The following is a 21195-nucleotide window of genomic DNA, read 5'->3' as shown; positions in this document are numbered from 1 at the left end:
AAACTACTCCTCTTCCTCTTCTTCTAATGACACTGCAACCCTTCTTTGTTGGTCTTGGCCTACTTAACAACATTCATCAATTTTGTCCTCATGGATACTGTCCTTCGCCACTGCTTAATGTTCATGGTTTTAAGATCTTCTTCTGGAAGACCCCACGTAGTAATTTACGTTACATATTTATCTGTATTGTTTTTAATTTTTGGCTCTACCTAAGGGTTATAAGTACTCTTATAAACTTATTAAACGATCAAGTATATGGATGACTAGTTTTTGAGTGACTTAGAAAAAGTGTGCTAACAGTGGTACAAAAACCATTTTATGCGTTAACAGCACAACAATGTCCAAACGTTACCAAAAACCCTTAACCCAAACTGAACTTGAGGAAATAATAAATAATTTGAGTGACTTTGACAGTGATGATCAAAGCGATAAGGAAAATTAAACTTATGATGACGATGACGATCCCGATTTTGTGCTAGAAGAGGACAGTTTATCAGAAATTAAAGACCATATTAACGTAAATGTTGAGGAAAACGAGGACGAGCCGGCTAAAGATAGTAAAAAATAAGGTTGGAGAAAACACGGAAGAAGGACTTATAAAGGAGAAAATTAGAAGAAGCAATAAAATGTATACTACAAAACTACAAAATATGGACATGTGTGGAGCTGTGACGCTCCTCTTCCATCTCCTCTTCCTCTACAAGAAATATTGTTACTACCAAACCAGGGCCGACGTGATATGCTAGCAATATCAATGAAATCTTTGAGATTTTTAACATTTTCTTGACTCATGACGTATAGGTAGTAACGTATCTGTGAACATACTAAACAAGAAACAACTCGCATATACCGAATATACAGCGAAAAAAAATCGGAAAAATAGAATATATGAAAAGATATTGATATTTTAAAACTCAATTAGCTCCTGATTAAAGCAGGAGCTCTACGTTGTCGAAAAGAGAACGTTGCAGAAATGTGTAGTACGGGTGAATCAGTTCGTCGTAACACAGTGTATCTCAGCCTGTGGGGCGCGCCCCCTAGGGGAGCGCGTTATTACTAATAGGGAGGTGAGAGCATATAAAAAAAACACCTAAAATATTGATTAATTTACTAAAATCAAAGCAAAACAAAATTTTGATAAAATAAGAAATAATGTACACATGAACACCGATATAATAGGTACACTTATAAAAAGCACTGTATTAGTACTACATATTAACTTATCAATACTAAATTATAAACAAGTTTAATATACACTGCGGAAACCACTTGGAATATGGAATAAAATTGTTTGTGTCCCTATAGTAGTCCATAATCCTTATTTTTAATGAAACACCCTGTATATTTTTATATTTTTAAAATATTCTTAACAACTTGATTTCAACGAACTATATCATGTAGGATCTATAATAAATAATACAAGGTGAAATTTTAAAATAATAATTTATTACGTGTTATGGTATTATTTTAAATTAGCTAAATACAGACAATACATTTCTACTCTAAGTATCAGTATATTGGGAAAAATTTCTGTTTAGTAGCCGTGTTAACATTTTTTGTCATAAATACGTAAAAACTGTTTATAGTCTGCTAATTAAACTAAATCGGTAAATAATGCGGATTGTTATCAATCAGTTGTTGGTGTGTTGACATTTTACATTAAAATAATAAATTTCTAATTAAAAGCTAATTTCTTGCAGAAATATAAATGAAATATTTAACTGAGATCCACCGAATTGGAATTTTATTGATGATCGGTTACGGGGAGAATTGTAGAAGTCAAGTTGAAGTAGCAAACTTATTTAATCACAGGTATCCTCAGTTGCCTAATAATGCACAAGATACTGTGTCTAAAATTTATGCACAATTCAGAGAACTTGGTGTCAAACCATTAAAAAGAAAACCGAACTTCATTGAAGATGAGGTGAAAGTGGATATTTTGTTAAGTGTCGCAGATAATCCAACGTCAAGTTCACGTCAAATTGCACGTCAAAATAATGTGAGTAACACAACTGTCCTAAGGTGTCTCCATGAAGAAAAACTTCATCCATATAAATTGACTTTTGTGCAGGAGCTAACAGAAGACGATCCAGATCGTAGAATGGATTTCTGAGAAAAAATGATAGATAAAATTAATGCAAATGACATAGCTCTTGGCACAATTCTTTTTTCTGATGAATCAACATTTACTTTGAACGGAGAGGTAAACCGACAAAACTATGGATATTGGTCAGCGGAGAATCCTCATCGGATGCGTGAGACATACACTCAGTATCCTCAAAAGTTAAATGTTTGGGCAGGTATTATAGGAGATCATATTATTGGTCCTATATTTGTAGATGGTAATTTGACAGCGGAAAAATACTTAAGCATGCTTAAATATTATAAGCAAGAGACGATGTTCTTCCTCAGTTGGCTAGCTTATATCCCAATCCAATAAAGCCGACCCTACCGCTTGAAACTGTCTGGTTCCAGCAGGACGGTGCAATACCCTATTATGCTTTAATGAAGAAATTACTTAAATGAAATCTTCTTCAATAAATGAATTGGACAAAGGGGTACTATTTAGTGGTGGGCTAGATCGCCAGATCTTACGCTTTGCATTTTTTTCTGTTGGGTTATCTCAAGAACACAACCAACTAGAATTGAAGACCTCAAAGAAAGGTTAACTAGAAAAATACGGAATATTTCACCTCAAACTTTAAACAAAGTTCGGGACGAGTATTATAGGAGACCGTGTTATTGCCAACAACAGGTGGGGAACATTTTGAGCATTTATGTTAATGTAATCCAATCAATTACCTCGGGTATTCTATGAATACCCTAGTCTTGAAGAAAATTATCTTGAAAATAATCTTGATTTTGATTTTATGTAAAAATTGTCAATCTGATTTTATTTTATGATTTTTATTGATTTAATTAAATTATAAACTCATCATAAAAAAAGTACACAACAAAATTAATTTCACTCTATATCAAATACACAAAAATTTTAGAAATGAAAATTACATTGCATTTTCTGCGTAAATCGCCTATACATTTACAATGTTTACTACAATAATAAAAACTTATTTGCTATTGTTTGTTCTTTCAGATGCTCAATATGACAAAAAGAAGAGTATGATGTGAACTGGGAATTCTAATTTTAATTTAATTGTAGTTACAGAAGAATTTATTATGGAACTCCATCATGGTTGTATTTATGTAAAAAAAATAACTTTTTCATCTAGTCTACAACTAGAACTATATACTACAATACAATTTAAATTTGTTCTGACATTTATCATTAAAAATTAATTTGTAATCATTCATCTAATACAGACCTGTTACATGTGACACCATATTTCTGTGAGCTCAGTGACATCAATTAGCTGCATACACTCTGAACTTAAATTCATTTTATATCCTCTTTGGCCTAATGGGATCATTAGTTAATGATCTACAGCGATTGAAGGGAATTATTACTTTAATTGAAAAACTAGTATTGCGTGATCGGAGAACTGTTTACTGTTTAAGCAAAACAGTAGTTTAAAAATTATTTCGACTATGTTCGAAAACAATGGGTAATAAGTGATCTAACTGTAAAAGCTCTGGTATGAACGCTTTGATTGACCAAAATCGGTAAATATTCCGAAAATAAATCATTACGAAGGTACACAAGATTATTCTAGCCGATTGTAAATTAAAGTTGCATACAAAAACAAACAAACATCAACGATTTAAAGTCTTTTTTTTATATTAATTTAGCACAATAAATAGCTGTTTTTGCATCAACATTTAACTACGCTTAAAATGTCAATCCACAAATTTACTATTTAGCCAAATATTTAGTCAGGTATATCAAGCTACAAAGAACAATGAAGCTATAAAGAACAATGCCGCACCAAAATCAAAACAGGTTGGAGATTTCAAATCCGAAAACATTTAGAGATGCATTAAAGGAAACTAGTATGTTGAACACACAAGACAACCCAGATGAAATGTGGAAAAGTTTCAGAAATGCCATAGAAGCCTCTGTAGAAAGAACCAGAACTGAAAAAAAGATCAACAAGAAAAAACACTGGATGACAGACAGAACGCTGCAACTTCTCGAAGAGCGAAGGAGAATCAAATCTCTCATATATCAAAACGACAACAACAAAAACGAATTAGCAAGGTTACTAAACGGAATAAAGAAACTAAAAGAGCATGTAGGGAAGATAAAAATAAACATAAAAATGCGAAGAACTAGAGAGACATGCAAACCGGTATGAATCCCATGAGCTGAATAACAAACTCCGACATCTATCCAGGAAATTTCAACCAATTACACAAACAATATTGGATCAAAAACAACATATTATAAATAAAGAGAAAGGATGTTGCCAAGAAAAAATGTTGAACATTATGTATATCTCGGTCATGTCATGAACTGGGAAAACCAAATCAAGATCCTGAAATTAAGAGAAGAACACAACTGACATGGGGCGCTTTCGGCAAACTAGCATATACCTTGAAAAACACCACCATTCCTGTAAACTTAAAGAAAAAGGTATATAATACATGCATACTACCAGTTTCTACCTAGGCTTGGAGACAGTAACCCTTACCAAAAAATCTGCTAAAAAATTAGAAACAATGCAAAGAGCAATGAAACGAATCATGCTTGGAATATCAGTGATATGATAACAAGATTAAAAACACCGAGATAAGATTAGAGATATTGTGGAAGAAATTACAAAAATGAAATGGCGCTGGGCAGGTCACATAGCCCGATATAATGAAAACAGGTGGACACAGAGAATTCTTAAATGGAGACCAAGGACGACAACAAGAAGCATGGGAAGACCTCAAAAAAGATGGGTAAATGACATAAGAGCAGTGGCAAACAGTAGATTAGATTGGCGCAAGATAGAGAAAGATGGAAGCAATTGGGAGAGACCTACATTTAGGAGTGGATGGAAAATGGTTGACAAAGAGAGAAAGGGATTGCGAAGGTATGGAGAAAGGTATGCAGAAGTTTTAAAAGAGTCTGGAGATGTTGTAGTAAATGTAATGCATATAATCTGCAGACCCCGACTTCTGTAAAAGTTTAACCGAAAATAAAAAGAAACATTTGTCACCCTGATGCTAAAACTCTTAACGTCGATTCTCTTAATCTTCTGATTTCTACCTCCCATGCGATAAGTTGTCCAAAGGGCGCCTGGAAAATTCCTACGACCACTTTTAATTCGTGAAGCCACAATTTCCAAAGCAAACAAATAATTTAATTTTGTTTTTTCCAATTTACTCTTTTAAGACGCAGTTTAAAAACAATGATAATTGCGGATGGCAACTTGTGTGACTTAAAGGGTTAGCGATTTATTTTGTGCAATTAAGACTGTATAACAAACACAATTAGTATGTCTTTTCGTTTGATATTTAAGTGGTTCTTTTTCGAAGATTTGTAATACGTAGATTAAAACTGCGATAATATAGAATAGAATTTGAAATACGTGAGTTAAAACTGTATATAGAGTAAAATTAAAAAATGCCACATTTCTATCAAATAAAATATATTTACGTGATATGTAAATATTAAATTTTACGACAGCAGCGTGTCTTACAACTAGCTGATAGATGCTCATATTAATAATATTTTGTATTTGTTTATATAAAAATTGGGCCAAAATTAACAAACTTATTATCTAAATATTTTAATATTTTCACACTGCTAATTTTTATACACGTAAATGTATATACCACGTAAAACAGTCTTAGTTTTGTGCTGAAAATAAATGTAAATTTAAATGTGTGATTCAATATTCTTGTTTCAGGTGCATTTATAAGGCCGTAATTTGGTAAGTTTAAAATAATATGTATTCTCACTTTTTGTCATTTATCATTTTCTTTTATTTACATAACTTTTATTTCCTATTTACATACTTTACAATCTCAATATAAAAACAGCTCTACTCATAGCTACAGGCAACTTTGGCCTAATTTGGTAAGTTTAAAATTAATATGTATTCTCACTTTTTGTCATTCATCATTTTCTTTTATTTACATAACTTTTATTTCCTATTTACATACTTTACAATCTCAATATAAAAACAGTTCTACTCATAGGTACAGGCAACTTTCGAACGACACCTGTTAAAAGTGTACAATGCCTGACGAGAGAACCACACCTAAGTTTACGATGCAAATTTTTTTGTCTTCCATACACAATAGAAAACTTTATATAATTTTTAAGACAATTTATACCTCTTAAGCTGTTCTCTCTATGAGTAATGGATTGAGTATTAAACCAAAATGCACTACATAGAAATTATTGTCGTAAAACTGATTTTTTTGTTTGTTAACTTAATGATAAATTTAATTACTTGTTCTTGGCCTAAAATGGCCCTTTTATATGTGTATATAAGTTTGTCTAAAAATTTTTAGGTTATTTTACTTTTTATACAAACTATACATTTTAACACTTTAAGCCTCAAGTTTATTATGATGAACTTGTTTCAAAGATTTTTCAGATAATAGCCTAGAATATTATAGTTAGTACATTAATTACTCGATTTTGAATATATTTTTGTTTTTTCTATAAAAAAAATGCTGGTCAACCGTTGTACCAGAGTTTATCAAGGGATAATTTTATCAATAATTGGTATAGGACTTTAAATAATACAAAAATACTGCACAATATTGTAGTAAATAAACAAAAATATAATAATAAAAACAATAGTTCAGGCACTTGAATGATATGGTTTAAAACAATCCAAGCACAAAGATACTTTACAGTCTAAGCACTCTATATCACTGCGTTTCTCTAATCCCGTTTTTGAGTATTGTTTTCTGCGGAAAATAATCAACATTTTGAAAATAGTCCATGTTTAACGACATCTCAATTTTTTTTCTCGCAGAATAATCTTTTATAAGATTGGCAGCCCATTTGGATCTATATTCAAGGTGAGATATTGCCTTTTTTTCTAATGTTACTTTGCCTAAGGAAGTCTTTATAAACTTTGTAAGAATTTACTATGGATGTATTAAAAAGGTAATAAAATAACTTCATTCACCATCGACAACTTTTCCCAGCTACTGAGTATGTCTGCATTCGTTGGTCAAACCGATCAACACCGCCCATATACATATTGTAGCCTACAATGACTTGAGGACAGCCAATGTTTTCTCGTTCTTCAGTTTTTGATGTTCTCAAATTATTTTTTAAAAGAAGTAACTTATTAAATCCCATTCGAATTAAAATTCCTAGGAAAGCTTTCCATTCTTCGAAGGACAAATCTAAATTTTTGTCGTCTTGGACAGCATATAGATTTGACTGTTTTACAATGTATTATAGTGAGAAATCACTGAAAAAAACATTAAAGCAACTTACTGGGTCTTCAGAAGACAGTATCACTTTCGAGCCCTTGAATTCTGCATAATTACAATTTTTAAATTCAATAGGTATTCTCGGTCATTTCAACCACTCCTTAAAATCATTAGTATCATCGAAAGTTGCTACATCTTCGCTTGATGATGGAGCATTGATATTTTTGTTTTGGGAGGGTTTTTTAGGCTGGTAATCTCTGTCTGCCACAGAATCATCTGAATCCTCGTATTCTAAACAGTCGTAAATTCTAGAATTTTTACGTTTTCCACGTAAATGCTTGTAGTTAGGTAGTAGACGTAGGTAGTAGACGTAGGTAGTAGTAGTAGGTAGTAGTAGAGTAGACGGCAGTATTGTACACGAACTTCTGCTAGAAGATCTTTCTGATGGTGTGTCAGGTTCTACTACATCCTCAGCATCTGAGTCCCCTTTAATTTCGGAATATTCAGCTTCATCATCCGTAATTTCATGTTATATTTTGGCTAACTATTTAGTTGTAAGGACTTTTTTCCAATATTGTATATCAGAATAGTTTTCGGACATCTGAATAAAATATGCATGTTTTGGTATTGTGAAAATAGTTGCTAAGAACAAATAGATTGGTTTATAATCTATGATCAAAATATATAAAAATGATACAACACAACATATGAAACCAATTTAGCATATTTATGATGATTATAAATATTTAAATTTTAGAGGAAATTTAGAGAGTATCCTTATATTAAAAGGTAATAAAAAACACATACCTTTTATAGCACTCCTCAATAAAATTTTTTTGCTAATTGCAAAAAAAGAAGCACACTAGAATTCACTGGTACAAATGCTGTACCACTACAATGTTTACAAGTTATGTAAACGTTCCGATATCAGAGCCATCTATGCATAACTTATTACACGATTTTATGTAAATAGGTAGAAATCTGATTTGAACTACTCATTTACTCTGGCGAAAATGTGTGGTACAATGGTAATACCAGAGACACTTAAACGGTTAAGTTAAAAATCATGCTCTTGATTGTTTTATGTATGAAATTTGTAATAAATATTATAATTGTTATTTCTATAATCATACATAACATTTAAACGATTCCTAAGATAAAAACAATGAACATATTAAGCTACATTTTTCACGTGATTTTGTTTAGTATCCGTAATCATGTCACAAGTTTGCAGGATTATAAATATATAAGAAAATCTTGTACAGCAACTTACTTGCATAAACCTTAACATTCTTTTATAGTTCTTGCATATTGCAGTAACAATTTAATAAAGAAAATTGCAACGCAAAACAGCATAGGCGCTTGCATATCATAAAGTATAGCCAAAGTGCTGTGCAGGCGAAACATAATTCTTTTCTCTAATAATATTCTTTATTATTAAATCAGCTTTATTCTGACTTCATAAATGTTAGGAAAATAAGTTTTCTACTCACAATCCGATATAGGTTTTATTAAAGTTGGTAAAAGGTAATGGGCTACCGGTTTCGCTCTTCAAAAATATTTACAGCATCTTCAGGCCCTCAAGAAACTGAGGCTAAAATACATGTTGTATATAAACAAATGTGTATATGACAAAATAAACAAACAATTGAGGATCCTAGTAACAAAGTCGGCAATCTCCATAATTTTTAATTTTGAGTAAAATGAAAAATAATGATATGCCTTTACTTTAGGGATCGAAACAAATATAGTTTAATTTATAAGACCATGGCAAATGCCAGCAAATAGTGAAAAAACTTTACCTAAATTATTACCAGTATTTTAAATAAAAATAATGGATAATGCTTATTTTGATACTAAAACGTGTATATTCCGGTTTTGAAACTAAAATTCGACAAGAAAATAAAAGGAGAGACCTTGGAGAGATTTACAGATAATTTGATTTATGATAGCTCATAAAAATAAAACAGTAACATTTTGTTTTCAAAATTATGTAGTTTAAGAAACAAAATGTTATACATTACACTAAAATAAAAGGAAGTTGTTCAAAAAACTCACAAGTTGCTTCCTCTATTATTTCTTCAGTAACTTAAACTGTATCATCACTGTCTTCCTGAACTGCTAGCTGCTCTTGTTGATTATTATTAAAGATAATATCTTTAAAAAATTGAGTTCTTTATGGTTCTACAAGTATTTACAAAGTGTTTGGTGATAAGTTTATCAACATCTTTAGGCTTAAGTGAATTAACTTTTTGCAGACCACTTTTTATAATAACGGGGTCAATCATATAGATCATACAACCTTTCTTTAAAACAATTTTAAAACTCTGCAAATCATTACTGCAATTAATTTCTCATCTAATGGTAATATTTCCAGTTTTGCATTTTCTTGGGAAAAAGCGTTTTGTATTTTTAAAAGAAAAATGCCGTGTATCAGTCAGTTTAAACACATTTGAGATTGTTTCGTTCCAATTAAACACTTTGCAATTTTGCTGTAAGTGAGTATCTGTAGCTATTTTGATGACAAGGATATTCGTGTCAATAAAAATTTGTACTGAAATCAAACTGCTATCGTAAAAATTGGAGACAACTACACCGAGGAAATCTCCATACAACGAGGAGTCAGATAAGGGTGCATTTTGTCGCTAACATTGTTCAATTTTTACTAGGACCAGTTATTTAAAAAGGCACTTGAGAGACAACCATGTAAAATAAAAATCAACGGGGAACTACTTAATATGATTAGATATGCAGACGATACAGTAATTCTGTCAGATAATATTGAAGGTCTCCAAATTCTGCTCGATCGTCTTCACGAGGTAGAAGAGGAAATAGGCATTACAATAAACTCAAACATAACCAAATTTTTAGTGTTTATTAGTGACCCACATCCCGATGCAAAGCTTTAATTAAACGGAGTCTAAGTTGAGAAGGTACACAAAATGACATATTAGGGGACTGTGATAACGGACCAACTAGATCCAAAAAAAGTAGAATAACAATGACTAAAATTACTTTAATGAAAATAAAGTCATTTCTTTGCAATAATCTTCTCAGTTTGGAACTAAGACAAAGAATGGTTAAGTTCTATGTTTGGTCTGTAATATTGTATAGTGCAGAAGTGTGGACGCTAAAAATATCGATCATGAACAAAATTGAAGCATTTGAAATGTGAGTTCATAGACGAATACTGAAGATACCTTGGACAGCAAGGAAAACTAATGAAGAAGTGCTAAGGAGCTTCAACAAAGATAGAGAACTTCTAAAGACTGTTAAACATCGAAAAATGTCTTATCTGGGACATATATTAAGGGGAAGTTGTATAAAATAGTACAACTGCCATATTGCAGAAGATCGAAAACCCTTCGTAATGGTGATCGCCAATGTCGGATAATTCTGATAAGGCACGCGGAAAAGAAGAATTAATCTCCATAAAATATCGTAGCTAATGACTGCAAGCCAAAAACGCTAATTAAAAGCCGTTCCTAGTATGGCTGGTAACACTTTCAATTACCTCCGCTTGGCTTGTTTGGCTTACCAACAATTCCTCTTGTGTGCTCCTCATAACAATACTCCACCTTCTGAACCCCAACTTTCTAGCACTCCACCACTAAAATCACCACACGCATATTACTCTGACGATTACCACACACCCCTGGCTCCACAAAAATATGGAGCACCCCTCCCTTGAATCGACAAAGGCCTAAACAAGGTAAAGACACGGTCTATCTATCTATCTACCACTTACGAAGTTTTGGTAATGAAGCATGTATGAAAATAATTTAATAAAGATAAAACAAATTACTTATAAAAGTTGTCAGGAAATTTTCTTGATTTGCTTCTAAGTTACAAAAAAAGCAACTGGCCTACTGTCCCAATAGGTATTCATAACGTGCCTCAAATTTGAAAACTTTTTCAGCTTACAAAGGAGAATATAAAAATGTAATTAATCATTCGGTTTGAGTAAACACAAGTTATACACATCGAACAAAGGCGAAATTTTGCAGTTAAGTCGGCCGAGTTTCGAATTAATTTCTTTGGGCAAAAATAAATAATACTAAAAAAGAAACCAACAAGAAAACTTCTTCCTTCCTATCGAAACTTTATCAAAGTGTATCCTCGGTGGTTTCAAATTACTTCCGAAATTATTCTGGATAACTGGAAAAGTTTTCAATATGCCGAAACTGTCTAGACGTTAATTCGAATAATTACCACTCCTTTAAACATTCTTTCGGGACATTCTATATCTTTGAATGGAAGGTCTCAGAAGTAGGTTACAACTAAAAAGAATTTTTTATAAATTAGACTTTATTCTACTGTGAAATTAATCTAAATTAAAAAAATATTTTTAATATTATAAAGAATATAAAATCAAACACGGTTACCCTAAAATGAATGGACATATAATTTATCTATATTAAAGGCTAGGACCAAAAGTCACATTATCCGGAACTTTAACTACTAGCGTCAGCTAGGAATTCATTGAACAAATTTATGATTCAAATATCCTTTCTCGGAAATTTTTCTACTACATCAGTACCTAATTATTATTTTTTTTTAAAATTGCTAAAAATATGGGTTATTGTAATTGTAAGGTAAAGTATAAGTATAAGTATAATTAAAGGTAAGATTTTTATTAAGAATAATATTTTTTGAGCGTTTTGTGGTGGGGGAAGAATAGTTAATAGTATCGTAACGTATGATACATCATTCGAAAGACGACGTCAAGGGAACATGTTGAGACAGAAAAACACACATGGCGGCAGTGCTAAAAGGGCATTACATCATATCTTCATTGTTATTGGTCCGATTGGAGTGTGTGATGTGTTTAATAAAACGGAAGGATATAACGAATATATTAAGTAGATAGAAAAAGATACAAAAAAAGGGCACTACACACTATCTTCATTGTTAATGTACGTATAACGACATACGAGATATCACAGGGCATTATAAATTAAAATAAATTTACTATAAGAAAAGTTTTTGATTTATTGACTTCTAGCTGAGGACAAAATAAACAACTGATCAAACATACGATACAGCAAATGAAAGGAGAAGATATAACGAATATATTAAGAAAGCAAAAACAAACAAGGCGACTACCAATAGGGCACTATACAGCATCTTCGTTTAAGATTATTAACATCTACAATTACAATAACCCAGTCAAAAATATATGGTACATAAATATGGAAAATAAAACAAAACTTAAATAAAGCTTAGCTGTTTAATCTTCTTCTTCTCATTGCGCCGTCTCCTTTCGAAGGTTGGCGATCCAAATGACATAGCTGTTTAATACTTCTTAATAAAATATTGTATTAGTTATAATTAAGGCAATTTTTATCTGAAAGACACAATCTACAGCGATTTGTTCGTAAGTAGTATAATAATGTTGTATGTTCTTATAATGTTTATGGGATTGCTTCCATCAAGAGTTCCATATAGTAAAACTCTAGAGGTAGTTTACCCCCTGTATGGGGTTGATTAACTTAAACTCACTGGGTACTCATAATTACTTTATTGGTTATCTAAGTACAATAATAGAGACAGAGAGAGAGAGAGAGAGAGAGAGAGAGAGAGAGAGAGAGAGAGAGAGAGAGAGAGAGTACCCAGTTGACGGATGACAACACTAGCTTCGACTGTTCACTCTTAATTCTTAATTCCTAATAATAATGATAATGATCTACTTCCGTTATTTTCCAGCTATTTAGCTTGTAGCATTTTATTTTGAAGTCCCCTCGTATATGTGTTAATTGAAATCCCCTTATATATGCATTATAATAACGAAGAATTTTTTCAATGTTTCTTAGTTCGTATCCTTCAATTTATAACCAATATAATCTTTCGTTCGTTTTAGGCCGCCGCCGTCGATCATGAACTATTTTATTGTTTATTTATGTCACAGGCGCAAATTCTTCGATATTTCTTTGTTCAAACCGCCCGATATTGCGTTTTCAAATTAATTTACGTCTTAATTTCCGTTGTGTTTAGTTTATACCCAAAGTGGTTTGTTTATTCTAACTGATGTGAGCAATTTTTTTAGATAATTTCGTCACTCTCAGTGGAGCCGCTGTTAGAGGCAGTGGTTTCGATGTTAGTCCGAATTTTTCTTTTAATTCGTAATGTTTTTTTTGTTTTTTTCGTCTTTTGTCATTCGAAAATGTGCAGTATAGTAGCAGTGTTGAGTTTTAAGTGCAGTTGATGAGGCTGACAGAGATAACGGAAGAATGAAGATGTTTTAGAGGTCGGTCAAAAAGAAAACCGACAAATATGTTAGAGAAGTGGTATTTTACTCAAGTAATGTGTTTATAAATATATCAACATTTCCATTGTCAAGTTTTAAAAAGCGTTTACATGGTGTGTCCAATGTGCCAGTTTCCACCTCAAACCTCAATGTCCTAAGCAGCCGTTTAGGGATATTTCTTTTACAGTTTGAAGATGCAGTTTTTTGTTCCAGTTATTGAAAGTTATACAGTGAAACTCAGGTAACTTTTTTTTGTGATCAGATTTTAAAAGTAAAACAGACATTTTTTTAAATAAACGTAATAATTGCTTTCATACACAAAAAAAATTGTAATATTTAAAGTTGTAAATTTTATGGTTTGACTTTTAGCTGTCATTTTATTTGTTCAGTTTTGTTTTAAATTTAGTATTAACATATGACAGTTAGCACTATTTTTGACATTTGGTAAATACCTAATCATATTTGAGATTTTGTTTTTGTTTTTTAAAGAAGATTAACCACTGTGCATAGTTTCACTTAAAAAGATATTTTTTTTATTTGTAATAATTTATTTCTGCTACAAATTGTCGCCCATTAACAATTGTAAGTTTTTTCTGTATTTTTTTATTGTGACTATTAATATAGTGTTTTTATGTTCTCTATGTTTTGTAACTGTTTGTGGTGACACAAAAATAAATGTAAAATTTTGTTTCTTAACACTTGTTTATTTTTTTAACTAACCCTTTTTGAGTTTAATTTGAAAAAGATTTTGAATGTTTTGCATCTCTGATAATTATATCTCCAGTTACAACTAGCTGGTTGTAATAGGTATAATTAGGCACCTCAAGTGGCGCCCTATATTAAATTTCTTGGGGTGTTTCCTGTTTCGTTTTGTTTTTGTTTGTTCCAAGAGATTTATGACCCTTTATTTCATTTTTCTGTAGTTGCCCCAATACAAACCCTCTTGTCTTTTACTTATCCACGACCCCAGCTCTCCTACCAAAGCCTGAGTGCCCGTTCGCACAAGTAGCGATTATTTTGCTTACCCTTCTCCACCCCCATAGTTTTTCTTCCCTCAATTTTCTACCCCTTGTATTAATACTTCTATGGTAGGCAAAATATTTCGTTACAAGCTCACGTGCGTTTGTTTTGATACTAATATTTTACTAATATAATTTGTACACAATATCAATCAAGCTTTTGAATACATTGCAAATTTCACTAGGTCAGCGCGTGTTCCAGTTACATCGATATTTTCAATGTCAGAAACAAACAATCGTGTTTAACAATAAGCAATTATTGATATTATTAAAAGGATTATAAATTTTAAACTGAATTGGGTTACTTAGATCTGATGATTAATTAAATCCCGTTATAGTATTGTGAACGTGTGCTTTATTAAATGGGCCCGATTTCTGTGAATTTTAGTCAAAACTTGAAATATTAACAGAGCAGGTAGCAACATAATTTTAAATTTGATAAAGAAAAGTCGGCAACGTTCTAGTTAACTAACCCCTGCTCAAACCCTGATAGCTATCTTTTGCATTCTAAAAATTTGAAGAGCATTTGTTGAATTGCCCTATATAATTAATCCATAGTTTAGATGAGAGTGGAACAAAGAAAAATATGTCATTTTCAATATTTCAAAGTTGACAACCCTTGCTAGTTGGCGAAAAACAAATAATGAACTTGATAGCTTTTTCTTTTGTTCTGAGATATAAGCCGACCAGTTCAGCTGATTATCTCTGGTTATTTCCAATAGTTTAACAGTATCTTTGTTATTTGGATCATTATGCAAATAACTTGCAGATATAACGCGAATTTTGCGTTTTATCAGAGTTAAGTTTCAGTTTGTTTGCAGCAAACCATATGCTAGATTTAGTAGAAACTTTATTATAAGACAGTTTTAAATTATCAGTATTTTTTCCTGATACAACGTATGTTGTATCATCTGCAAATCGTTGACATAAATAATAAACAAAAGAGGTCCTAAGACCGAACCTTGTGGGACTCCATTAAGAGGAATACCTTTGATTCCATAGTCATTTATTTTGTGGTGCAAAATGTCGTGTGAAACGTAGTCAAAAACCTTCTAAAAGTCGCAAAAAGAAATTGTTATGCGATTGCCGCGTTCAAGCCCCTCAATCATCTTGCTTACAACATTATATATAACTAAACAAGAAGATGCAACTAAATTACATATGAGGATAAAAAAGATAAAAAAAAACTTAGACCCTGACAAGAAACTAATTAACTTCAGAAGATTTGGATATATGAATCGGCATTGGCCGGCAACGCCCACAAAGCCATAATTATCAGATTTATTTAATACTCAGAATGTAACGAGTAGATTACATTTTAAGTATAATAATAAAATACAAATTAAAATCGTTAAAAGATCCAGCTACAGTACAAACATTTACTTTATATTAATTTAAAATTTTTTTAAAGATATCCACAGAGATACGAACAGAACAAATAATTATAAAGTATGTCCTCTAAACATAATACTCTTGGCTCAAGAACGTACTTTCAGAATTACCAGCATCCTTATACTTAATGATTTTTAGCTTTGTATTGAATTTTCAACTGCATTCATTATAACAGCATTTACATTTTCTTAGAAGTTATAATCTTGTTTCAAATAGCATTTTTAGAAAACTACCGCTCCGCTCTCATTTTAAATCGTAACTTTAAATTTTGTTGAAATTTGCTCTCGGCATATTGATTGAGCCCGAGTAATTTAAAGTGTGTTTGTTGAAGCCACCTTGGAATATAAGTTGTAATAAACTTAGAAAGGATACTTATACTTTTTAGACTAGACTATATTGAAAATCTATAGGTTATGTTGGCCTAGAGCAATTGAAACATTAGCGTAGATATCTGTTCGATTTCAATACTTCATACTACAATATACATTATTCTAGTAACGACATGTATCACATTATATATACATCTTCGTAATATATACATACAATTTTTCATAAACTACAAAAAGGCATTTGATATTATCGAGATATCCGCCATAGAACAGGTTGTTAATAAGTGTAGAAAATACTCAACACATAGGCAACTAATACATAATATGTATGAAAACGCAACTTAGTACAACAAGACGAAAATACAAATCCTATCTCCATTTAGAGATGAGTTAGACAAGGCGATGTAACATCTCTATAGATTTTTAATATAGCCCTAGAAGCCTGTCTTTAAAACTACAAATTGGTCAACATATGGCATCAACGTTAATGGCAACAAGTTAAACCACCTCAGAATAGCTAACAAAAATAAAAACAATGACAGACACAGACAACTCCAGACGTATAACTATTAATAGTAGTGAGATAGGCCACATTCTGAAACTTGACAGAGGATCAAAGTGTATTATAACATATACAACTACTTCTAACAATATAACTATCGTCAGAAAGTTAAGTATAACTTCAACTAACGTTGGATGTCAATTGTAAAAGCCTTCCTGTAGCTCATTCTTTCAGGTGTATGAAGGTCTTATCTTAAATGCGAACTTAAAAAATAGATAGATAGATAGATAGATCTTTATACCCTTAATTACTGACGTGGATGTTTCAGGACGTAGACTCTGACATGCGGTATGTCATACCGTTGCCTATTCTCCTTTGTTTTTAATATGAATTTATCTTATATCACTGTATTTGTTTTTTATATCAACTACGGAATGATTTTTCACATTACTGTAGCATAATGTACTGCTACAAGTAAAATAAACTTTACTTTTTCAAGAATATTATGAATGCATGCATAATATTTAAAAAAATGGTGGACGTTACTACAAAATCGTTTATAAACTAAATTACAAGAAAAATTGATTACTTGTGACTAACAAATGGTGAAATAATGTTAAAAGAAATAGACTAATGATTTAAATTTAATGAGAAACTAAAATACAAAATTCTGACATTAACCAAAAATTCCAATAAAATAACTAGTCATTTTGCGCGCAAGGTCTGCAATTTTTCTTTGTACACTGTAAGCACACTGGTTTTCCACAAGAAAAGCACACATAAAAAGTCTTTCGCTTTAATGCACTTGGGCATAAGTAACACGTCTTCTTTTTCTCAAGCCTTTCTTCACAATCTGCTTCTTTTGGCGTTTTTGTCCTAGTATTCGTTCAATACCACATAATAATTCTCTCGGGATTCTGGGATTTTCGAGTCTTCTTTGTAGATGAGGTAAAACTAATTGTTTCGCCAACTCCTTTGTGTAGTTTAGCCTTTCCATATTATCTTCTTGTAGTGATTGGTACACAACATGCGAATTAACAGCAGCTATATCAATGATGTGGTAAAAAATAGTAATGATGCCATCGACGAGAACGACGTTTTACAGAATATTTGACACACTTGGCATCTAAAGTATCAACACCTCCTTTCGTACAATTATAATGAGCTATAATTTCTGGTTTTCCAGTAATCTGATCCGTGCCTATTGAATGGTGCATCGAAGAAATAAGTAAAACAGCCCTCGATTTTTTTGGCACATGGGAAATTACGGATAAACTTTTCGTAAATCCGTAAGTAGTTGAATTTACTTGCCTACATCGGTGTGGCTAGAATTTCCGTTTATTTTTCTTGAGGGTTCCCACATACGTTGACTTCTTTACTTTTAACTGCTTTACTAATTCTATAGAACTAAACCAATTATCAGCTGTGATATTACGGTTAGTTCCATAAATAGGTTTAGCAAGCCGAAGAACAGATTGAGTTGGTTTATTCATCTTCTTTTCTTCCCCAGATAACCCAGTTCCGTCAGTGTCCTTGCCTCCATATTATATATAGGCATTGTATAAGTAACTTGTTCGTGCATCAGTCAGGCACATTATTTTAATGTCATATTTCACAGGCTTATTAGGCATATACATTTTAAACCTACACCTTCCCCTAAAGCCGACCAACATTTCATCAATACAAATAAATGTGCCTACGAAATACAGTTTTTGACAATTTGATATGAATATATTAAATATGTTACTAATGGCTGCTGTTGGATCTATCTTTTTTCTTTCTTCTCTATCCAGAGGGTCATAAAAACGTAAACATTTTAGAAATATTGCAAATCCTTCTTTTGACATAACACATCTGAATATATCTCTACCAGTGCCATCTGTAGCAAATATAGAATTTATATCTTCGTCATTGGATTTGAAAGCTGATGAGTATAAAAGCAATCCCAAAAAGACTTTTAGTTCTATTTCATCAATTTCATTTAGGTCTGGTCTATTCATTCTTTTATAGTTTTCACGAATTGCACGTAATTTATTATTTGTCCATTTACGTATTTCTTGTATTATATCCTCAGAAATAAGAAAATTAAAAAAATGATGAAGTTTCGTTTCTTGGGGTTTCTTTCCAACCTTTCTCAAGGTTGTGTAACGGAGTTCTTACATTTTTCGAAGGTGCTGTACCATTATCATTTAAATGATATTCGTCTTCAGAACTTTCTGACTGCTCACTTCCGGTATCGTGTGAACTTTTAATGCATACTTCTTCGCTTCCATCGTCAACATCACTACATAACTATCACTAAAATATTCTAAATCACTAGGTACTTCGTCGGCCCATTGAGATAAAACAGCCTCAAAATCATCCTCTAAAAGCTTTACAGTTTTGCGGCTAAATTTAGAACAACTGGATGAACTTGCTGCCATACTAACAGCAAAAGAATACACTATACTGCTTTTAACTATAGAAACGTAAATACTGACATGCGGTACTTGATACCGCAAGAAAACTTTATGTCAACGAAGCTCAAAGACTAAACGTGTACTAAAACTGCAGCAGTTGAGAGCAGGTACAATTAAACCCCACTTGAAGGTACACAGATGGTGTTCTAAGAATCTTTTATAAAACACGTTTTACAACAAAATATATTTTCGGCTCGGTATGGCATACCGCACGTCAGTGGTTAAGGGTTTTAAATAGAAAAAACCTAATATACATACAATATAAAGAAAGTACACTATAAATTTTTGATATATTGTTTAAGTAACATTTTGAAATTATTAAGACCAGTACATTTTTTTACAGATGTTGGTAACTGATTAAATTTAAGAAAGCTTTTAAAAAAGAGCGAATTCATTGTACTTTTATACATAGTTCTAGGTACATATATGTCATCTAAACCTCGGGTATTATAAGAATGAATACTTTTGTTGAAAGAAATGAATTCTTGAAAATATTCAGGTGATAAGCCATTTACTATTTTGAGACCAAAGTCATGGTGAAATAAAACAGTCTATTTTCAACAGAGAACCAATTTAGAGTATTTAACATCGTCCCAATTGGAGTACGGCGATTTGTTTTAAGAATTATTCTTATTCCACAGTTCTGTAATTTTTGTAGCATGTTAAGTTTGTTAAGGTTAATTAAATATAAGATTGATGAGCAATAGTCAAAATGAGGTTGAATAATTGTGTTATGTACTGTTATTTTTGACTCCATTGATAAATTTTAAGATATTCTACTTAGAAAGTAAACTTTTCTTTATATTTTTTTATAAACGTACTCGAAGTGACACTCAAAATTCAGAATATTGTCAAGCTGAAATCCCAAATATTTAACTGTTGTGACAATTAAAATTTTTTCATTATTAATATTTAAATTTATGATTTCAGAATCAAGCAACCTATATTTATGTTTGGTAGTGAAAACCATTGCCTTTGTTTTTTTCACATTTAACCGCAGTTTATTCATTTTTAAATATTTATTAACCATATCCAAAATAGTGTTCATTTTTTGAATAGCTACATGAACATTTTCATCACTACAACAGATTAGAGTATCATCGGCAAAAAGATTAATAAATTCACAAATTACAAAAATATCAATATCGTTAATGTACAGAATAAATAAGAGGGGACCTAATACACTACCTTGAGGAATCCCTGTATTATTACTATCCATTTCAGATGACAATTGGTCTTTAAATCTAACTTTTTGTTTGCGATCTTGTAAATAATTTTCCAACCACGCAATCACTGTACCTCCTATACCATACTGTTTAAGTATAAAAATCATTACTGTCCTCTCAATGGTTTCAAACGCTCTGTTTATATTAAGAAATACACCGACTACGTACTTATTTTTATCTAAATTACTCTTTATGTGACATAATGTAACTTGTAACGCTGATTCACAAGAGAATTGTTTTCGCAAACCTGATTGATTATTAATTAAAATTTTATTTTTTGTTACATGTTCTAATAATTGTTCATATACAGCAATTTCTAATATTTTCTCTATAGGAGGTAAAGTATTGATTGGTCGGAATTCTTTAGCTTTGATAGTGTTGGGTATTTTTTGAATAGGGGTGATGGTGCTTTTTTTTAATATATCAGGAATTCTACTAGTAGTCAGAGATGTATTAATTAAATTTAACATAACGTGCCCAATGGTTTCAAAAACTTCCTTTACCAATCTGCAATTTAACGTTTCATGTAGTGAGAATTTATTATCTAAATTGTAAAACAATTTGTCGCAAATCCTGCATAGAGAGCTCTTCAAATTTTTAAAAATTTAAATATAGATTACTATTTACATTACACCATGTTTCAGAATTATCAATACTTTGAACAATACTTTCAATGCTTTCAACAAAATACTCATTAAAACTGCTAGCTATTTCTACGCTGTTTGTTAACCGTT

General features: G+C 31.4%; 1 long non-coding RNA gene across 1 annotated transcript in view; it reads left to right on the top strand.

The window, feature by feature from the left end:
• Window positions 1-21195, top strand: part of LOC140436189 (uncharacterized) — a 296267-nt gene that overhangs the window by 179512 nt on the left and 95560 nt on the right. Inside the window, exon 2 of the long non-coding RNA XR_011950262.1 lies at window positions 5796-5819. This is a non-coding gene — a long non-coding RNA (uncharacterized lncRNA). The remainder of the gene's footprint in view (window positions 1-5795; window positions 5820-21195) is intronic.

This window comes from Diabrotica undecimpunctata, chromosome 3 (assembly GCF_040954645.1).
Source record: "Diabrotica undecimpunctata isolate CICGRU chromosome 3, icDiaUnde3, whole genome shotgun sequence".
NCBI classification, from domain to species: domain Eukaryota; kingdom Metazoa; phylum Arthropoda; class Insecta; order Coleoptera; family Chrysomelidae; genus Diabrotica; species Diabrotica undecimpunctata.
Note: the sequence above shows the minus strand (reverse complement) of the source record. Positions and strands in the feature narration are given on the sequence as shown.